This window comes from Suricata suricatta, chromosome 4 (genome assembly GCF_006229205.1).
Source record: "Suricata suricatta isolate VVHF042 chromosome 4, meerkat_22Aug2017_6uvM2_HiC, whole genome shotgun sequence".
NCBI classification, from domain to species: Eukaryota; Metazoa; Chordata; class Mammalia; order Carnivora; family Herpestidae; genus Suricata; species Suricata suricatta.
Genome location: NC_043703.1, coordinates 55,001,981 through 55,022,664, shown reverse-complemented (window position 1 = coordinate 55,022,664; position 20,684 = coordinate 55,001,981).

The following is a 20,684-nucleotide window of genomic DNA, read 5'->3' as shown; positions in this document are numbered from 1 at the left end:
CCGCCGCCGCCGCCGCCGCCGCCGCCTCCCCCGACCCCGCTGTTGGCTCCGGCTCCTCCGTGATGCTGATGGTGGTGGGGATGGTGGTGGGGATGATGATGTGGGTGCAGAGTTGCCCCCGAGAGGGCAGGGCCGAAAGGCTGGGGTTCGCTTCCCGGCGTCGCCATCTTCTCCCGGGCCCCCCCGCCCCGCCCCGCCGCTCCTGCGGGGGGAGTCGCAGCTCTCCCCCGGGAGGGAGAGACGGCAGCGCGGGCCGAGTCCCTGCAGTGCCCACCGAAAGATCGTGGAAGGAGGGGAGGAGGGTGTGGCGGGCGCGCCGAACGGGGAGCAGTCGGGGAGGCGGCAGCGGCAGCTCGGTCTCGAATGTTTCCTGTCCCCGGGAAGCTAAGGACTGCGGCGGCGGCGGCAGCGCGCATGTGTCTCCTCCCGCCCTTGCTCCCTCCTCTCGGCGCTCTCCCCTCCTCCGCCGCCGCTCTCTCCTCCTCCTTCCCCAAGCCGTCAGTCCAGCCCGGAGCCTTGCCCCGCTCCGAGCCCGGCCGGCCCCCGCGGCTTCGCGGCGCTCCTCCCGGCAATCCCGGTGGTTCAGAGGGCCGGACGCCTGCCCTGGGGTCACCTTGGTTTAGGCGCCGAAGACCTCTGGGGTTCTTTTTTCTTCCCAGGGTACCTTGGGGGGCGAGGTTTTTAGGAGGTCTGAGAAGACGCCAGCGAAGCAATAAATGGGGTTTGAAATACAGTGAAATACGTGGGGAGGTGAAAGGTTATTATCTCAAATTTGCGAACTGCTCTGCCTCTTTGACCCAAAACTCCCGGAGAGGCGGTTTTTCACTGTGGGGTCAGACAAACAGACTAGCCGTGCCCCTGGCATTGGAGGACCTACAGTGAACCAACGGTGGTCTAAGGAGCCTACATGAATTGTCTCATTAATCCACGGATCCCATGAGCGGAAAAGTTGTTTCCTTAGACTACAGAGGAAGTTAAGAATCTTGTCTAAGGTCATCCGTGCAGTCGGAGGCGGAGCTGTATATGAACTTGCAGCCCTCAGAGTGTCGGATTGCCCGCCTTCATATGTACTCCCAGGCTGGAGAAGAGACAATAGTAGGGTGGACATTTTTCTGAGCGATGGGGGAAAACTGTAGACACAGGAAGGAAGGACTTTCAAAATGAGGGTAGTTTTTATGACAGACAGAATCACAGCTGGCTATGACTGACTGAGCCCTAGAGTTGGATGGTGCAGTTTTTATGACAGAATCACAGCTGGCTATGACTGACAGAGCCCTAGAGTTGGATGGTGCAGGGAAAGGTAAGAAACCAGTGGCCCAACTAGCACATTTTGAGCCTGTGCACGGTACCATCAAAGTGTCCTCGTGATGCCTCTTGCTGCCTTCAGAGGACATCAGGACTGATACGTAAGCTAATTCACGTTCTGCCCAGACCAAGGCTAACACACCAGTGGCCACAGAACATCTGACACCTTAGGGCAGAAGACTGAGAAAGCCCCACTCCTTTCTGAAGTTTCAGGTCCAGCTCTCTAGGTCCTTTATTTTTGCGAGATAAGCGACTTGGCTAGGAGAGGTGAAAGTAAATGTACAAAAATGCTACAACCTGGGAGGTAGGTGAGCCCATCTTTTAAATGGTAGTTCAGAAAACTGAGGGCCTAGGCAACAGGCTGGAACTTGTGACTTCATGGACTTGGCACTAAAGTACGACGTGATCTATGCCACTTGCATTGACGGCATGCACAGTCGCCCTTAAATTCTACAGGACTCTAGGTGGAGAGTAAAATATTCTAATCTCCTCGGAGGAGACAAGCGCCACCTGCTGGTATCCTCCACCCAAACTTCCTCTCTCACCACCTTTTTATCTCAACCTCCTAGAGGTTTAAAAACCAGGCTTGAGGAAGGGTGCAAGGGCGGGTAGTGGTAATCGAGGAGGGCACTGGTGGGGAAGAGCACTGGGTGTTTTATGGAAACCAATTTGACAATAAACTATTAAAAAAAACAATAAAAACCAGGCTTGAAAATAATAATAATAATAATACATAAATAAAAGAACACTTACATCACCTCTAAAAACTAACATACCGTCCCATTTCTTCATGGTCTTTCCACAAAAGGTGAGTGAGAAACAGACACATAAAAGATATTCAGTTATTATCTTCAGCTTAAACCAAGTGGTAGGCTGTGTGATCAAATTGCAAGGCATGGGTGAGGATGTCCAGCAAAGTGCAAGTTTCGTTCAGACCACAAATTGTGGGGATGCACCAAATAGAGCATCATTTTTTTCTAAAGACAGCAAATTCTTTTTTAGAGGAAATGATGGAATAGGAGTTTAGGATTTGTTTTTAACAAGTGATTGATCCTCATGTTAAGTTCACCAAGTCATTATAGTTTGCTTTTTCTTCTACAGATTACTAATGGGTAAACTCCTTGGGGGAGGGACCCGTTCATCTTTGTAATTCCCACCCCATATCTAGAGTGGTACTTTGTGTGTGAGGAGTGCACAATGAATATTGGTAATTAATCATTGCACAATAGGAAAAGTACACACTAAACCTATCTATTGCACAATAGACAGCTTGCCATTTGTTGATATGTCTTTCGAAATATGTTCCTGAATGGAGATTTTCCTTAAAATGGTGGAGAGGACTTGACCTTTAAAACTCACCTTGATTATTTCTTTTCTTTTTTAATAAGGTTTTTTTTTTTTTTGAGAGAGAGAGAGAGAGAGAGAGAGAGAGAAAGATGGAGACAGAGAGACAGAGCACGAGTGAGGGAAGAGGCAGAGAGAGAGGCAGACACAGAATCCAGAGCAGCTCCAGGCTGAGCTGTCAGCACAGAGCCTGGCACAGGGCCTGAACTCATGGGCCGTGAGATCACGACCTGAACCAAAGTCGGACGCCCAACTGACTGAGCCACCCAAGCACCCCTGACCTTGATTATTTCTAAACATTCAAGAACTTGATAAGCTATTTTCTCTTGCTGTCTTTCTTCTCTATTTTTTCAATAAGATGGACATAACTGTTTTGTTACATATTCTTTTTACTTCTTCTGAAAATACCCTCTTCCCATTCACTCTCCCCACTCCATTCATACAGTTCTTTGATAGCAGCCATGCTATGACATTGACCCAGCTGGTGGTCTTGGTTACTCCAGAAGTGGATTCTGACCAAATGACAGAGCCCCCAGGGGACTAGTGTATCCTGATTATGTATGAACCTTAGATTCTGACTGTTCCTGATTTGCATCTTTCGTTTCTATGAGCTATCTAGTATATTTTCAATACATTCTATTGTTCACCTCAATCAATTTTACTTGGTTTTCTGTCAGTGCAACCAAGAGTTCTAATTAATATATTCAATTTACCATATCGTAGTCTTTATTCCCCCTTGTTTTCCTATATGACCTCATTTTTGGACGGTCCACAAATAATCTTATATAAACTATTTAGAAATGTCAGCAGAGTTTTTTCATGCTTTGTCTTTAGTACCTTTCAATCATTTTATTAAGTTATCAGAAATTAGATGATCGAGAAAATGGGGGAATAGAAATACTCTCAAATTAAAATATTGGCTATTCGGAGCAAACCCATCAGTTTCATCAACAAATCCTCTTGTGCTCAGAAAAGATACCAGACCCTTCCATAAGTTAAAACCCAATTCTTTTATTCTTGCCTGAAAAATAGAGCCATGAAAAAGCTTATAAAATTCAAACTTATTAAGAACAGCAGATAGATTTGAGCAGGGCTCTTTATCCTATACAGCCTTCTCAGAAAACCACCGAGAATTCTCTTTTGGTGGGAACTCAAAGCATTTGCTGAAGAGATGGTCATGGTCACCCAGTTTTGTCCTTCACAGTCCTGACCGTCCCCTCCGGCCATAGCTAATTAGATAAGAGGGGCTGACCCAAGATCCAGTCAGCCCCAAGCAAGGGAATTCACCATCACACTCTCCTGAAGATTTAAGCAAAAGACACCGTGACCATAGTCACAACAGCTGGTCTTGACAACCAGAGCCCGGGCTTATTCACATCTTTTTACCCTGATACTCTCCAACCTCTCTGCCTCAATTTCCTCTTTCTTAAGAAAGGAGCAAGCATATTCCCTGCTTAACACCACCCTTTTGGGTTAATCCTGCCACATGATCTCATACTTAAGTATTCTCTTTGTACCATATCAGTAAATACTTATTAAGTAAATACTTACCTGGAAATGATCAGAGTATGTTGTATTCATTCATTTGTTAAGTATATCAATGGCAGAACTCAGGACTTTTTTCTCTAGAAGACTCAATAAATGACATTGTCTGAGATGTCTGTATATTGTAAGGTAACAAATAACACCAATATGAATTCCTCTAAAGATATGGGGCGCCTGGGTGGCTCAGTCGGTTGAGCGTCCAGCTTCAGCTCAGGTCATGATCTCATGGTTTGTGGGTTCAAGTCCCACATCACGCTTTGTGTTGACAGCTCAGAGCCTGGAGCCTGTCTTCAGATTCTGTGTCTCCCTCTTTCTCTGACCCTTCCCTGCTCACACTGTCTCTCTCTCTCTCTCAAAAATAAAACATTAGAAAAAAAATTTTTTAAAGATAAGAATACTATCCTGGACATATTTAGAAGATTTTTCTAGCATTCCAAAACACTAATCTGAACCAATTGGCTAGTGACAAAGTGAACCTAGCAAACTGAGAAAAATTAGGACAATGCACCAGGTTTTTCATAAAGCTGAATGCATTTAATTTCAAGAATTGGATGTAAATGTTGGACGGTGTGTACACATGTGAGATGGTGCCTTTCCTATTTTTTTCAAACAATGATAATGATAAATTCTAGGCAAAAAAGTTTATTCTTACTTGGGGGGAAAAAGGCAGGCTACTAGAGTCAGCTTTCAAATTAAGTTTTTTGAAGTTATTTTCGGTGAAATCGAAACACCTACAAACTACTTCTAGAGTCTATCATAAGTCTGAAAAGAGGATTTTGCCTGCATTTGGATTTTGAACTATTTCACAGCTAACTGTTGTCTGAATCCATCTTTTTTGCCCTCTTCACTCCAACCAAACACAAATCCTCAACCCTCTCGTAGGGGGCTCAGTTTTACTTCTCACGGAGAAAAGGAGCAGCAGCTACGACCCTGTGGCCAGACCCTGCCTCTTTCTCCCGTTTTCTCCCAGTTTATAGCAGAGCCCCAGCTCCTAGACCAGGAAGACTTTATTTACATTCTCCTTTCTACTGCAGTTCCTATTAAATAAAAAACCATGGAATCTGGGTCATCAAGATAAGGTTCTCAAAGAGGCTGACTTCTAGAACTGTTCTCTGAATGCCAATAAAGGAGTTATCTGTGAATGAATGAATGAATAGGCTTTAATCTTTGTTCTGTTTTCATAAATATACTTAGTCTCATGATAAAATGCCAATCTTATGTGATTCTTTAAATTATTTTTAAGCAATATGTCTTCAATTTTGTATATGAAATATCATAACCAATAGTGTCGCAGGAAGAGAATATTCCAACCTAGAACTTCAGAGAGACTAATAGCATTCTAAGACTAAGAGCCTCTATGGGAGAGAAAGCTTGGACTACCCAGGGTGTGAAGCTAATAGTGAAGAAGAGAGGTCTTTGTGGCTTAATTAGGTTAATCCCTAAGGGTTGGAAAATGTCAGTGACCAAGAGCTGACCATCAGGTTCCTGTCAGAAGTTTCTTAAGAGAGGACCAGAAGAAGAGCCACTAGAAAATAAGGATTGAAGGGCACCACCTATATTTTGAGGAATGTATTTTTGACTAACTGGCCTTTTAAAGATGTGAATGCAAATATTCTATTACAGATGCTATTAGATAATACGTGCATATGATTGGTCCCCCTAAATATTTCACCTACTTATTATATTGGGTATTATTAATTTATAATGGCATATTATGTTATTGGCTCATAATGCAGTCGTCTCCCCTTGTGCATGGTTTTGCTTTCTGCGGTCTCAGTTACATGTGCTCCTCTGTGGTGTGGAAGCACATAATCCTCCTGACACATCATCGGAAGGTCGATGGCAGCTCACTGCCCATACGTCACAATGCCTTTGTCATTCAGCTTACTTCATGTCATCACATAGGCATTTTATCATCTTATAGCAACAGAATATTGTCATAACTGTTCTATTTTAGTATTAATTACTGTTGTTAATCTCTTACTATGCCTAATTTATAAATTAAACTTTATCATAGCTATGTATGTATAGGAAAAAAAACCAGTATATATAGGGTCTGGTGCTATCTGTGATTTCAGAGATCCACTGGGGGGGTCTTCTAATGTACCCCCTGTGGATAAAGGGGAGACTAGTATATAACTATAATACATGAAACATTTGGGGGAACCAATTATTTGTTTATAAATAAATTGCTTCACTTGCTTGGCTAAACTGAAGCAGCATTTTTATCCAGTATGTGTTCCTCTGAACCATAGTTCTTTAGGCTGTTAACAGGCATTGTGCATAAAGGGTTTCATTGCCAGGTAAGTTTAGGTTAATAGAAGAGTTTAGAAGTTCTTTCACCCTGGGACCTCTCAGGGTCTGTGATGGGCTAATGTGCACTATGGACATGCAAGAAAGAGAAATGGTTTACACCCAGCTTTTCTCCTATGTATTTATTTGACCACTAAACTTCTCCTGCAAGACCACCATCCTTGGTCCACACACTGAGAAACTCTAGATTGGGTGATCTCTCTCTTGATGTTATCTATAATGTATCACCGTTAAACAGATCAAAATTTGCCTCCAAGTCAATATTTAAAATGATGCCAAGCGTCACTAATGTAGCGTCTCCTCAGCCAATGCCCTTCCAGGCCTGCTGTTCACTAGGTGGCTTTTAAAAGAAGAAAAAGAGTCTTCCTATTTGTACCCAAGGTACTGCGCCTCTAACGACAATAGTAATTTCTAGGTTCCCCAAAGGCAGTTTTTAAGACTCTTGATGTCATTACAGGAATATTTTCCAAAGGCAGGTCTGTCATTACTGCCTAGTCAGATGCAGAACTGGAGAGTGCCTCCCAGAGGGGCTGTTCTCCCTGGGTTTAGCAGGAAATGCACTGTGGCTACAAGGGCATTAAGATTTCTGCACCCAGATGTTATCACTGTTCACGTGTGCAAGATTTAAAGGGTGGATGTGGAGAATCTCAAGTTCTTTCTCAAATCACTCCGGGACACAATTAGAAGAGGGGTCAACCTGGGCTTAGGAATCAGGCCAGGCAATGAAGCGATGGCTCAGAAGCAAAGGAACATGGTCATTTCATTCTTACTTCTTGGCAAATCAGGTGAAGCGATGACGCACTATGGTTCAGATGCAAAACCAGTTAGAACTGTCACCAATTTTGGGATGATCCAGAAACAGCAAAGTCAAAATTTGTGGGTTTGGGACTGGAGAACTGACCAGGAAGGAGTACTAGAGTCCTTCCCAGCAGCCACCGGAGGCCCCAGACAATCTGCTGAGGGCAAGGACAATCTCAGATTCATGCAGGTTGAAGCAAGTCACACACCAGTGACTGGGCGTGTCTATGGTAGAGCCTAACTCTGGGACAAATGTCCAGTAGGTAAACAGGGCCCCAGCCCAGTTGGCTGGGATAAAAGACAGGGCCTCGGGCACAGTGCTGAGCTGGGGTACAACCAGGAAGCACTTACATGGCACACGACATCTCTGCTGGGATATATAAGAAACTGTGAATGATGATTGCTTCTGGGAAAGAGAACTAGGAAAATGGGCTGGGAGAGAGACGTTTCTTTCCCAGGGTACATTTTTGTTCCATTTACATGTATTGTTAGTGCCTCTACAACTGTTTTAAGCAACAGATTAGTTACATGTTTTAAATACCAATTGAGGGGACTGCGTTTGGATCACGAGGCACTGAGGAGCTGCTGCAGAGTCTTGAGGCAGAGGTAAGTGATAAAATGCTGTGCGGGATGGATCAGAAGTGATGACGAGGCGCAGGACGTGCAGAAGAACAGGTGGAACAGAGTGTGGGGAAGGAAGAGGGAGCAGAGGCTCCGTGTTCAGCAGAGGCTTGCCCAGCTGCTTCTCAGCCACCATCTGTGCTGGGAGCTGGCTGTCAGTGGTGGGAGGCACTCTCTCTCTCCCTCGGTTGTATCAAATGCCAGAGACAAAGAGACAGGGAACATGGAAAGTGGTCTTTGAGAAAACACTTCCACAACAGCTTGTGGACATCCAGACAGCAGAGATGAGAAGGCAGAGGAAGTAGATACGGTAGATGGAAATGACTTACTCTAGGATTTTGGACTTGGAGAGAGGAAAAAAGATGAAAAGGCAAATAGAGCAGAGAACAGTGTTTTCATGTTTAAGATAGGGAAGATCTGAGAAGACTTGGGAGGAGAGGAAAAAGCCTGTGAGGAGGAAGTAGGGCAAGGGGTTTGGCATTCCCTGTTGGTGGCTGGCATCCAGGAAAGGGGAGGAGACAGAAGGATGCAATCCAGGATGGGTAGAAGGACTCAGAGGCCTCCTCTGAGTCTGGAGTGAAAAAGTCAGGAGACCTAAGGGAAAACACTAATATGCCAAACTAGAAATTCAGGCACCTTAGGGATTAGATGCTAAGGGTCAAAAATCTAAATATATTTGATCTGCTAAGAGCAGAACTGGAGGTTGGAGGGAAGTGGGGAGATTTATGAACAATATTTCCAAATCATAAGCCAAAGAGCAGGTACTCCATTGTAATCAGAAATATTCGATCTTTGGTTTTCCGCCCAAACCAGCACATGTACCTATCACTGAAATCTTGATGCCATCACACATGATGGTTTTCCTCTTGGGTGTGTCTATTTGCTTCCAATCCTTCAATGGGTTGCAAAATCCAACATGTCTTAAAACATGTAGCTTGATGTTTAAGGCAGAAAAATGAACTAGCTCCCAATAACAAACCAGTTCTCTCTCAGAACCTCTTTGCAGACAGAGGCCCACCAGGGAGTTTGTACGTGGTCTGTCATGTCCTCAGCTAAGGAGGCCTCACCAATGCAGTCCAACTTCCCTATTCTACAGATTGGGAAACAGAAATAAACATATGAAGGTGAAGTACCCAGTGTTATGTAGATGGCCGGTGCCAAATGTGGGCTGGACCTCAGGTCTTTCCCTACCCATTGTGTTCTCCTTGTCCCACAGGAGACTGCCTGCTGCGTTTGGACCTGTGCTCTTGTCCTTCCTTCAATGGGGTTCATTTGCCTTCTGCCTGAATATGACTTTAGATGAGAGGAATCATCCAGGGTGCTTGCTCACAGGACTGGTGCTGGGTAAGGGTTTTGATGGAAGCTAGTCCTAGCTACGTATCTCTGAAACATGACAGGCAGTGTGCCCTTGGCTCGCTGAGGACTGATGGAAGGGCCAGGCAAAATACAAGGCCCTAAGTTACCTGCTGTCCACTTCATGTGGTGGCCCTACAGGATACTTTTTGCCATGACTAGAAAGGTTCGCTTTCCCTGTCCTTTGCACAAGTGGCTACAAAACATTTTGGGTATTTCAGATCCCTTGAGGTTCTTTGACATGAGATATATCCTTTTCCCAGAAAAATAAACATTAACGCCTACATGCACCATCTTGTATACAGTTCAAAGGTATTAGAGATACTCTAACCTTCTAGGGCTGGTCAAGCATCATCTAATCAACTCTAACTCTGAATAAACCTTCCTATTAAAAAAAATATCAATGGAAGTAGTTTGTTCCATAAGACTATCTTAGAAAATATTCTGTTAAAAAAAAAAAGAAAATATTCTGGGGTTTTTTTTTTGGTACTGCAAGTTTTTCTTCTCTGGAACTCCTGGTAGCCTCTTTGGGCCCAGAGGGAACTGTGTGACACTCGACCTGTCTTCCGGTACAGAAGTAGAGGTGGAGGGTAGTTGAGGTGATGCAGATGACAAAGATTCATCCATGCTGACCGTGGACACCCATCTGTAACACTTTAAACTCCTGTTCTGGCTCCCACAGCCATATACCAGATCTGATCACACCCAGCCTCTCCTAATGGCCTCCCACAGTCCAGGTTAGATAATTCATGTGTGTTCAGGTCTTTTCGAGCATTTCTGCCATCTGGCTAATGGTGAGGCACCATATGTCAGCAGCAGGATACGGGCACCCCCCTCTGGGTTGGGGCACAGACCTGCCCCTGTGAACAGCATGGCTTCCCAGCATGAGACTCACTCCTAAATGACACAAGGCATCTCTTTTGCATGAGTCTGCAACCAGGCACAATGACTGAGGTTCCTCCCACTCAGGGCTGAGTGTGTGGTAAATGAAATAAATGTGTTTGAGTTACCAACATTGCCTGCTTCTTCCCTAGCAACTTAGCACTGTCCGAGTTGTTTCACACGTAGGCATAGATATTATCTAACTAACAACCCATTACTCCTGCGGGGTTGAAAAATCAGGAGGCAAGGGCTTTACTACTGAGTTCGGTGGATATATTAAACAGATTTTTCACCCAACACTGTCCCCAAGGGGTTCTGGGTTAGTCAGTTCATTCACTGAATTATGACTGGAAGAGATCTGTAATACAAGTGGGTACTTCCTGTTTTCACAGATCCTCAGATGGGAAACTGGGAGGCATGTAGATTACCTTGTGCAGTTGGCACTTCTCTATGCAAACTGGGGGTTGGAATGGGGCCACTTAAAAGTCCAGAGGACAGAAGTTTCCCGATTAGCTACGAAAGAAGCACAAATCTTTCAGGTTCTTGCTACTGATTAGGTTACACTGTTCTCCACTCTTTCTAGTTGTATGTGTCTCTTCTCATAACAAGGACCATTTGGGTCCAGATGGTTGCATTACCAATACCCATTTCTCTTTATTGTGCCTGAAAGTCCAAGGGTTCCTGTAGGTCTGAGGTTTTCTAAAAATGAGTTAGGCTCCTATTCACTCCCCCACCCTCCAAACTTCCTTTTCAACTTAAAAAATAATTTGAATGCAAATAAGAGATATTAAATTCAAGGCTCTCAATAATGGACTAGTTTCTTAGTCATTAACTATTGAATTAAGTAGGCAAGCAAATATGTGTTCAGCATCAATTATCGAGGCTCGCCTAACTTCAGCTAGCTAGGAGAAAATGCCAGAGGGCTTTCACAAATGGAAGGAGGTGGAATGTGTGGCAGTCATATGACCAGTCCAGGTAGTGAGAACAACAGTGAAAATCTGGTATTAACTTAAAATTTATTTTTGAAAGTTGTAATCTAAGTGCAAATTTGCTACCATTGACCTTGCCCTTGATTTTTCCTTCAAACAAGTAAAGCAATACGCTTTTATAAACTGCACGGTTTCCTAAGATCAGAGAAGTTCAGGAAACTAATGCATACTATAATTATTTCTTAACTACTGTGCTAATTGGAGTTCTTGAAGGTCAAGGTCATTGAAATGCTGTGTGTCATGGAAAGAGAACTGAACCGGAAATGAGGGTGCAGCCCCATTTCTAACAAAGTCACTGGTCAGCTGTGTCAGAGGGGTCCAGTCATTTAATTTCTCTGGAACTCAGTTTCCACAGTGTTAAATGAAGAGTTTGGATTGTTTATGTCAAAGATCTTTCTTTCTCTGAAATGTCATGACTCTCGAAATTATAGTTGAATCAATAATTTCAATTTTCTGTTCTACCAAATGTTTTCTGAACTTACATCTCACCCAGAGAAAGATGTATCTTTTCAGTATCCTCTGCCTTGTCAGAGGAGAATAAAACTATAAATGGCTAATGAAGGGCCTGAGGCTGGCAGGAGAAGAAATGAGTATCCTGAAGAATCCACAAAGCACAGAAAATCCTTCATACAATTAGGTGTGTGAAGCACTGCAGGCAAAGTCAGTTTGAAAATTCTTAATTAGGCCCCTATTGTATATTCCTCTTATAATAACACCTTGCTTCTTAAGTATCACAAAACAGAGAATCTTATTTTGCAGAACAAGAGAAAAAATGTCTCAGGGGATAATAAGAAATAATGTAGTGATAGCACTGGAGAAAGAAATCAGTGAAGGACTATTTCAAAAGGTGAGATTTAGGGAAAATCCAGAGTGATCAAAACTTCCACACTGCCTCATATGCTGATGTTGTAGATCCCTAAGTTATGAAAAAGGAACCATGAGAAGGAAATAATACTGACACTGTTTCTTATTCTATTGTTGCACACACACAGACACACACACATACACACACACACACACACAAGCAATACATTCTTTTTTTTTTTGTAAGTGTTTATTTATTTTTGAAGGAGAAGGGGCAGAGAGAGAGGGGCACAGAGGATCTGACGCAGGTTCCATGCTGACAGCAGAGAGTCTGACATGAGACTCAAACTCATGAACAGTGAGATCATGACCTGAGCCGAAGTCAATCAACTGAGAGCCAGAAAGGTGCCTCTATAATATATTGTGTTAAAAGATAATCTAGGGGCACCTGGGTGGCTCAATCGGTTGAACGTCCGACTTTGGCTCAGGTCATGATCTCATGGTTCGTGGGTTTGAGCCCTGCATCCAGCTCTGTGCTGACAGCTAGCTCAGAGCCTGGAGCCTGCTTCAGACTGTGTTTCTCCCCCTGTCTCTGACCCTCCCCTATTCGCACTGTCTCTGTCTCTCAAACATAAATTTAAAAAAACATTTAAAAAAATTCTTTAAAAGATCATCTATAAGGGTAAAATCATGACTGTCATATCAATAGAAAATATAAACACATGTTAAGGTATATATCTAACTCCTTAACTAATCATTGAACCCATAAGTTACTTCAGCTCTTTCAAAAGAGAATTAAAACAAAAACACACTTATACGGGCAGATAAAGAATGAAGGAATGAATTTACAAATAGAAATAAAAAGCAGTCTGTCCACAGGGCAATGATCAGTTGCATTCCATCAGACACAAATAATTTGCAACTCTGTGGACAAGAATCATTTGCATTATTTTTAGCTTTCTGTAATTTGCTGAGTTGTAAAACAGCTCTAAGACAGTAAAAGGGAAGATAACCAAGAAACATGCACTAGACAGAACTCTCAGAGATCCTTTTCCTTTATCTTGTTTTTTTCCTCTCTTCAAAGTCTTTCACAATTTTCCCTAATAATTTGAGGGAATGTAATGTGGTGGAAGTAACAAACCCAGGATATGGCAATAGGTAGCCCAGGATTTGAATTCCTTTGTCATCTTGAGCAATATATTTGACTTCTGAGTCTCAGTTTCCTTTTCACTAAAATGAGCATGACAATGGTTACCTTTGAAGACTGTAATGCACGTTAAATAAGATAAACATATAAAGAAATTATTCCAGGAGATGGGCCAAGATGGAGGAGCAACATGGAATTTTTCTGCTTCTCTTGTCCCTGAAATGCAGCTAAATCAGCACCAACCATCTTGCACACCTAGAAAATTGATCTGAGGACTAACACAGCAATCTGCATAACTTGACCCACAGAACTCAGAAGTTATGTGGTGTGGTGAACTTGGGGAGACCACAATGCTATGAAATTCAGAATCAACCACAAGAGAAAAATTGGAAAGACAAAAAATACTTGGAGACTCAAGAACATCCTACTAAAGAATAAACGGGTTAACAAGAAGTTAAAGAAATTAAAAAGTACATTGCAGCCAATGAAATGATGACACCACAGCCCAAAACCTCTGGGATGCAGCAGAGGCAGTCATAAGAGGGAAGTACATAGCAATTCGGGCCTTCCTAAAGGAGGAAGAAAGGTCTCAGATACACAACCTAACCTTACACCTTAAAAAGCTAGAACAAGAACAACAAATAAAACTCCAAACCAGCAGAAGATGGAAAATAATAAAGATTAGAGCAGAAATCAATGTTATTGAACTAAAAACAAAACAAAAAACAGTAGAACAGATCAATGAAACCAGGAGCTGGTTCTTTGAAAGAATTAACAAAATCAATAAACTCCTAGCCAGTTTGATCAAAAAGACCCAAATAAATAAAATCAAGAATAAAAGAGGAGAGATCACAACCAACTCTGCAGAAATATAAACAATAAGAGAATATTAGGAGCAATCATATGCCAATAAATTGGGCAATCTGGAAGAAATAGACAAAGTTCTCAAAACATATAAACTACCAAAACTGAAACAGGAAGAAATAGAAAATTTGAACAGATCTATAACCAGTAAGAAATTAAATTAGTAATTAAAAAAAAAAATCTCCCAAAAAACAAGAGTCCAGGAACCAGATGGCTTTCCAGGGGAATTCTACCAAACATTTAAAGAAGAGTTAACACCTATTCTTTGAAAACTGTTCCAAAAATGGAAATGAAAGAAAACCTACCAAACTCATTCTATGAAGCCAGCATTACCTTGATTCCAAAACCAGACAAAGGGCCCACTAAAAAAAGAGAGCTACAGACCAGTTTCCCTGATGAACATGGATACAAAAATCCTCAACTGGATCCAACAATACATTAAAAGAATTATTCACCATAATCAGGTGGGATTTATACCTGGGATGAAAGGCTGGTTTAATATCCTCAATCAATTAATGTGCTACATCACATTAATAAAAGAAAGGACAAGAACCACATGATCCTCTCAACAGATGCAGAGAAAGCATTTGACAAAATACAGCATCTGTCTTGATAAAAACCCTCAAGAAAGTAGGGATAGATGGATCATACCTCAAGATCATAAAAGCCATATATGAAAGACCCACTGTTAATCTCATCCTCAATGGGGAAAACCTGGAGCTTCCCCCTAAGGTTGGAACATGACAGGGAGGTTCACCCGTGCTACTGTTACTCAGCATAGTATTGGAAGTCATAGTCTCAGCAGTCATACAACACAAAGAAATAAAAGGCATCCAAATCAGCAAGGAGAAAGTCAAACTTTCACTCTTTGCAGATGACATGATACTCTATATGGAAAACCCAGAAGATTCCACCAAAAACCTGCTAGATTGATCCATGAATTCAGAAAAGTTGTAGGATATAAAATCAATGCACAGAAATCGGTTCATTTCTATACACCAATAATGAAGCCACAGAAAGAGAAATCAAGGAACTGATCCCACTTACAATTGCACCAAAACACATGATTTAAACCTAACCAAAGAGGTAAAAAATCTATACACTGAAAACTATAGAAAGCTTATGACAGAAATTGAAGAAGACACACAAAAAAGGGAAAATATTCCATGCTCATGGATTAGAAGAACAAATATTGCTAAAATGTCCATACCACCCAAAGCAATCTACATAGTCAATGCAATCCCTCTCAGAATGACACCAGCATTCTTCACAGAGCTAGAACAAACAATCCTCAAATTTGTATGGAACCAGAAAAGACCCCAAAGAGCCAAAGCAATCCTGAAAAATAAAACCAAAGCTGGAGGCATCATAATGCCGGACTTCAAGATGTATTACAAAGCTGTAATCATCAAAACAGCTTGGCACTAGCACAAAAATAGACCCTCAATGAAACAGAATAGAGAACCCGGAAATGAACCCACAAATGTATGGCCAACTAATCTTTGACAAACCAGGAAAGAATATCCAATGAAATAAAGACAGTCTGTTCTGCAAATGGTGCTGGGAAAACTAAACAGTAACAGGCAGAGAAATAAACCTGGATCACTTTCTTACACCACATACAAAAATAAACTCAAAATGGGTGAAAAACCTAAACATAAGAAATTAAGCCATCAAAATCCTTGAGAAGAAAGTAGGCAAAACCTCTTTGACCTTGGCCACAGCAACTTCCTACTCAACACATCTTCGGAGGCAAAGGAAACAAAAGCAAAAATGTACTATTGGGACCTCATCAAGATAAAAAGCTTCTGGACAGCAAAGGAAACAAGCAGCAAAACTAAAAGGCAACCAATGGAATGGGAGAAGATATTTGCAAATGACATATCAGATAAATGGTTGGTATCCAAAATCTATCAAGAACTTATCAAAAGCTCAACATCCCCCAAACAAATAATCCAGTGAAGAAATGGTCAAAACACATGAATAGACATTTTTCAAAAGAAGGCATCCAGATGGCTAACAGATACATGTAAAAATGCTCAACATCACTCATCATCAGGGAAATAAAAGTCAAAACCACAATGCAATATCACACCTGACACCAGTCAGAATGGCTAAAACTAACAACTCAGGCAATCACAAATGTTGGCAAGGATGCAGAGAAAGGATCTCTTTCACAGTGCTGGTGGGAATGCAAACTGGGGCAGCCACTTCGGAAAACAATATAGAGGCTCCTCAAAAAATTGAAAATAGAACTCCCCAGCAACCCAGCAATTGCACTACTTTATCCACGGAATCCAGGGGTGCTGTATCAAAAGTGCACATGCACCCCGATGTTTATAGCAGTGCTATTGATAAGAGCCAAACTGTGGAAAGAGCCCAAATGTCCATTGATGGATGAAAGGATAAAGAACATGTGGTATATATATGCAGTGGAGTATTACTTGACAATCAAAAAGAATGAAATCTTGCCATTTGCAACAACATGGACGGAACTAGAAGGCATTAGGTTAAGGAGAATTAGTCAGTCAGAGAAAAACAAACATATGTCTTCACTCATATGTGGAATTTAAGACACAGAACAGATGAACATAAGGGAAGCAAAAATAATATAAAAACAGGGAGGGGGACAAAACATAAAAGACTCTTAAATATACTACATGGCAATGAGAAAGAATGAAATCTGGCCATTTGTAGCAAAGTGGATGGGCTTCGAGGGTGTCATGCTAAGTGAAATAAGTCATGTGGAGAAGGACAGATACCATATGTTTGCGCTCATAGGTCTAACAGGAGAAACCTAACAGAGGACCATGGGGAGGGGAAGGGGGAAAGAGAGTTGGGGAGAGAGAGGGACACAAACCATGAAAGACTACTGAATACGGAGAACGAACTGAGGGCTGAAGGGGGAGGGGGAGGAAGAACGGGGTAATGGTCAAGGAGAGGGGCACTTGTGGGGAGAAGCCCTGGGTGTTTTACGGAAATCAGTTTGACAATAAGCTACTATAAAAAATAAAAAATAAAATAAAATATAGTATCATTAAAAAAAACAGACTCTTAAATCTAGAGAACAACCTAAGGGTTGCTGGAGGGATTGTGGGTGAGGGGATGGGCTAAACGGGTAAAGGGCACTAAAGAAGACACATGAAAGGATGAACACAGGGTGTTATAAATAGCAGATGAATCACTGAATTCTACTCCTGAAATCATTATTGCACTCTATGCTAACTAACTTGGATATAAATTTAAAAAATAAATTATAAAAATAAACTATTACAGTTCACTGAATAGATTCTGAATAAGTAGTAGCCTTTCTCTCATAGTAATAATTGCACATAAAAGTCCATCATCTCGTTACAACATACTGATGGACTTTACTTTTGAAGACATCTGTCTTTCTGTGATCCAGATACAATTAATACAGATAAAAGTGCTTTGTAAATTATAAAGTTCTGTATAAAAATTAGTTATTGCTCTTTTTTAAGTCTTTTAGATGAGTATAGTTGACACATAATGTTACATTAATTTCAGGTGTACGATGTAGTGATTCGAAACTTCATTTTTTCTTATTCATTGCTGGTGGCAATTCAAAATGGCACAGCCACTTTGGGAGGGAGTTTGGCGGTTTTATAAAACTAAACATACTCTTACCATGTGATACAGAAATTGTACTACTTAGCATTTCTAGAAATGGGTTGAAAAATTATGTCCACACAAAAACTTGCACATGAATGTTTATGGCTGCTTTATTCAAAATTACCAAAACTTGGAAACAACCAAGACGTCTTTCAGTAGGTGAACAGATACACAGCAGTTCATCCAGACAATGGAAGTTTATTCAGCGATAGCAAGACATGAGCTTCAAGCTACAGAAAGACATGAAGGAAATTTAAGTGCATATTGGTCAGCAAAAACTAATCTGAAAAGACTGCAGATGGTGTAATTCCAGCTCTCTGACATTCTGAAAAGAGGTGAAACTGTGGAGATAGTAAATAGATCAGGGGCTGCCAGAGGTGGGGGAAAGGAGGAAGGGGTGACGAAGAGGGACACGGAGGATTTTCAGGGCAGTGAAACTAGCCTGTGCAACATCGTAACGTTGGACACATGCCATTATACATTTGTCAAAGGCCATGGAATAAACAACACAAGGAGTGAAAGCTAAGGTAAATTATGGACTTTACTTAATCATAATGTATCAATATTGGCTTACTGCAGTAATGCAAGATGTTAATAACAGGGGAAACAAGGTGTGCAGGCAAGAGGATATATGGGAACTCCTATATTCTCTTCTGAGCTTTTCTATAAACCTAAAACTGTGCCCCACCCAATCTATTAATTTTTTTAACAGTTAGTTATTTCCCTGTATTGGCTGTGTGATCTTGGGCAAGGTCTTTAAATTCTGTAAGGCTTGGGGCGCCTGGGTGGCTCAGTCAGTTACTTGTCTGACTTTGGCTCAGGTCATGATCTCGCGGTTCCCGGGTTCAAGCCCGGTGTCGGGCTCTGTGCTGACAGCTCAGAGCCTGGAACCTGCTTTGGATTCTATATCTCCCTCTTTCTTTGTCTCTCTGTCTGTCTTTCTCTCTCTTTCTCTTTCTCGAAATAAACATTAAAATTAATTAATTCTGCAGGCCTTCGTTTCCTTCCTGTAGATGGCGGTAAATGCAGGATCCTCCCTTCAGCTTTGGGCTGGGAACCAGGGCTCTACCACCGGGCCTGGTGGCACTGAATGACATTCAGCAGGTGGACCCACCATACCCGTTGTTCAAATAGGCGACACTTCCGTACCCACTGCCCAGAACATGGTCCCCACCTCTTTCCCCCAAGAAACACCCATATCACCTACCAGCCTCCCTCCAGAGTCCTCACACTTCCCTGTGACCCAGCCAATAAAAGGTTAGTGCCCAGTGTGGCAGCAGGCTTCAGGAGATATCCTACTGCAGGTATGACACAGTGACAGTCCTGACCGGCCAAGGCCCACGCCATACTGTCTATGAAATGCCTTATGTCATTCCCGGTACGTAGTGAGTAGGAAGCCCTGAAGGACTGTTAGCCACTTTTATGAACACAACTATTTCTGTTATTTAAGCTTTATGCTCTGAGCACAGTTTTGTTTTTATTTTTTTAAAAATGGCAATAGCATACAGCTAATAAGGAATGTGTGTGCCTTAATGGAATGTTTTTACCTATGGAAACGCACTATCCACAGACTGGAAGCTTTATATGCCAGTCTGTAGCCTGGGCTCAAAATGAATGCTGCAAAAATTTAACTGCGGGATGACGAAAAGCAAGGCAGTCGGCTGATGTAATCATATTCCATGAGTGCTTTAGCCTCGGTGGAGCATTCAAGAGTTACTGTGCCATTACGAGAAACGAAAACCCTCTTGATCAATAGATCTAAGTGTGCAGCACCATATCTAATTTGGACGCCTATTTCCAGGTAGAACCCAGATGCTTCCACCACCAAGAAATGGTAAGGGGTCTATTGGAGTTTGGGTCTTCCAAGAAAAGCATGAAAAGGGAGAGGTGAGCCACTACCGGAGAAATTTGATTATCTGAACTAGACTATCCTGACTAAGAGGCGTGGGCTATGCTTTTCTCTCAAGAATAGCATCTTTAGACCCTGTTTTTGAGTCTGTACAACTATCTGACCCATCTGTTCCATGCTGTCTGTGCTGCCATTGGGAGGGTGGAAGGGGAAGTGAGCACAGGCCACGCTGTCAGCAGAACAACGGGACGGTTTTACTCGGCTGCCCATGCCAGCATAGCAATCCAAGGACTCTCGTCATTCCTAAACACTAGCGAGAAATCACTCCTTTTGGTTACACTAGAAAATTATCCACCCTGGAGGTCAAGTCCAATTGGATCAACTCTTCATTCTAGGAGATGAGCTCTAACACAAGGTGGAGGAACTCAGCGGAGAACGCTCCCAGGGTAGCTCACCCAGACAGGCTGGCTTCAGACTACAAGTGATTATTTGGCCTGTCCTTATGGGTCCCATATAGCCACCGCCAACGACAGTGAGCATCACTTCGCACCTGTGTATCACTTGCATGACTCTGTCAGACACTTCGCTTCCTTCACCCCTACTTTCCAACCGGCTTCCAGAAACCTACCAAGGGACACAGCAGAATGAAGGCCTTTTTAGGAGCATCATCTATCCATTTCCAGAGCCCATTAGAGTTTCAGAGCTGGGATGGGAGGAGTACAGGTAGTAAATTTTTCTCCTGTTAGGTCTACACATGGAGAAAGACACACAGAGGTGTAGACTGAGGAAAAAAATGCCATGACACAACTGTGTTCTTTCCGCAGCCCCTCCCCCCGGGTCCCAGCCCTGCCTGGCATCTGGCCCCGTTCTCCTCCCCAGACCCGGTTTGCCTGGGGCTGCACCATATCCTCACCTTCGTTCTCTCGTGACCTTCACTCAGGCCATCGGGGGGAATCTTGTTCAAGTTTTTAAGCTGGTAATGACACTCACTACTAAGTAAATGGACTTCCTCCCAGAAGAGCAGGGAAAATCCTATTACATCCTGACCTGTTATTTGTTTGTCTGAATCTGCTTTGTTTCTTTCTTCTCAACCTTGAGCATCATCTGTCCTTTTCTAATATGCTTGTTGAATAGGCTTCTGGTCTTTTTTTTTTAACATTTATTTATTTTTTGAGAGACAGAGATAGTGTGTTCAGGGGAGGGGCAGAGAGAGAGGGGGAGACACAGAATCCGAAGC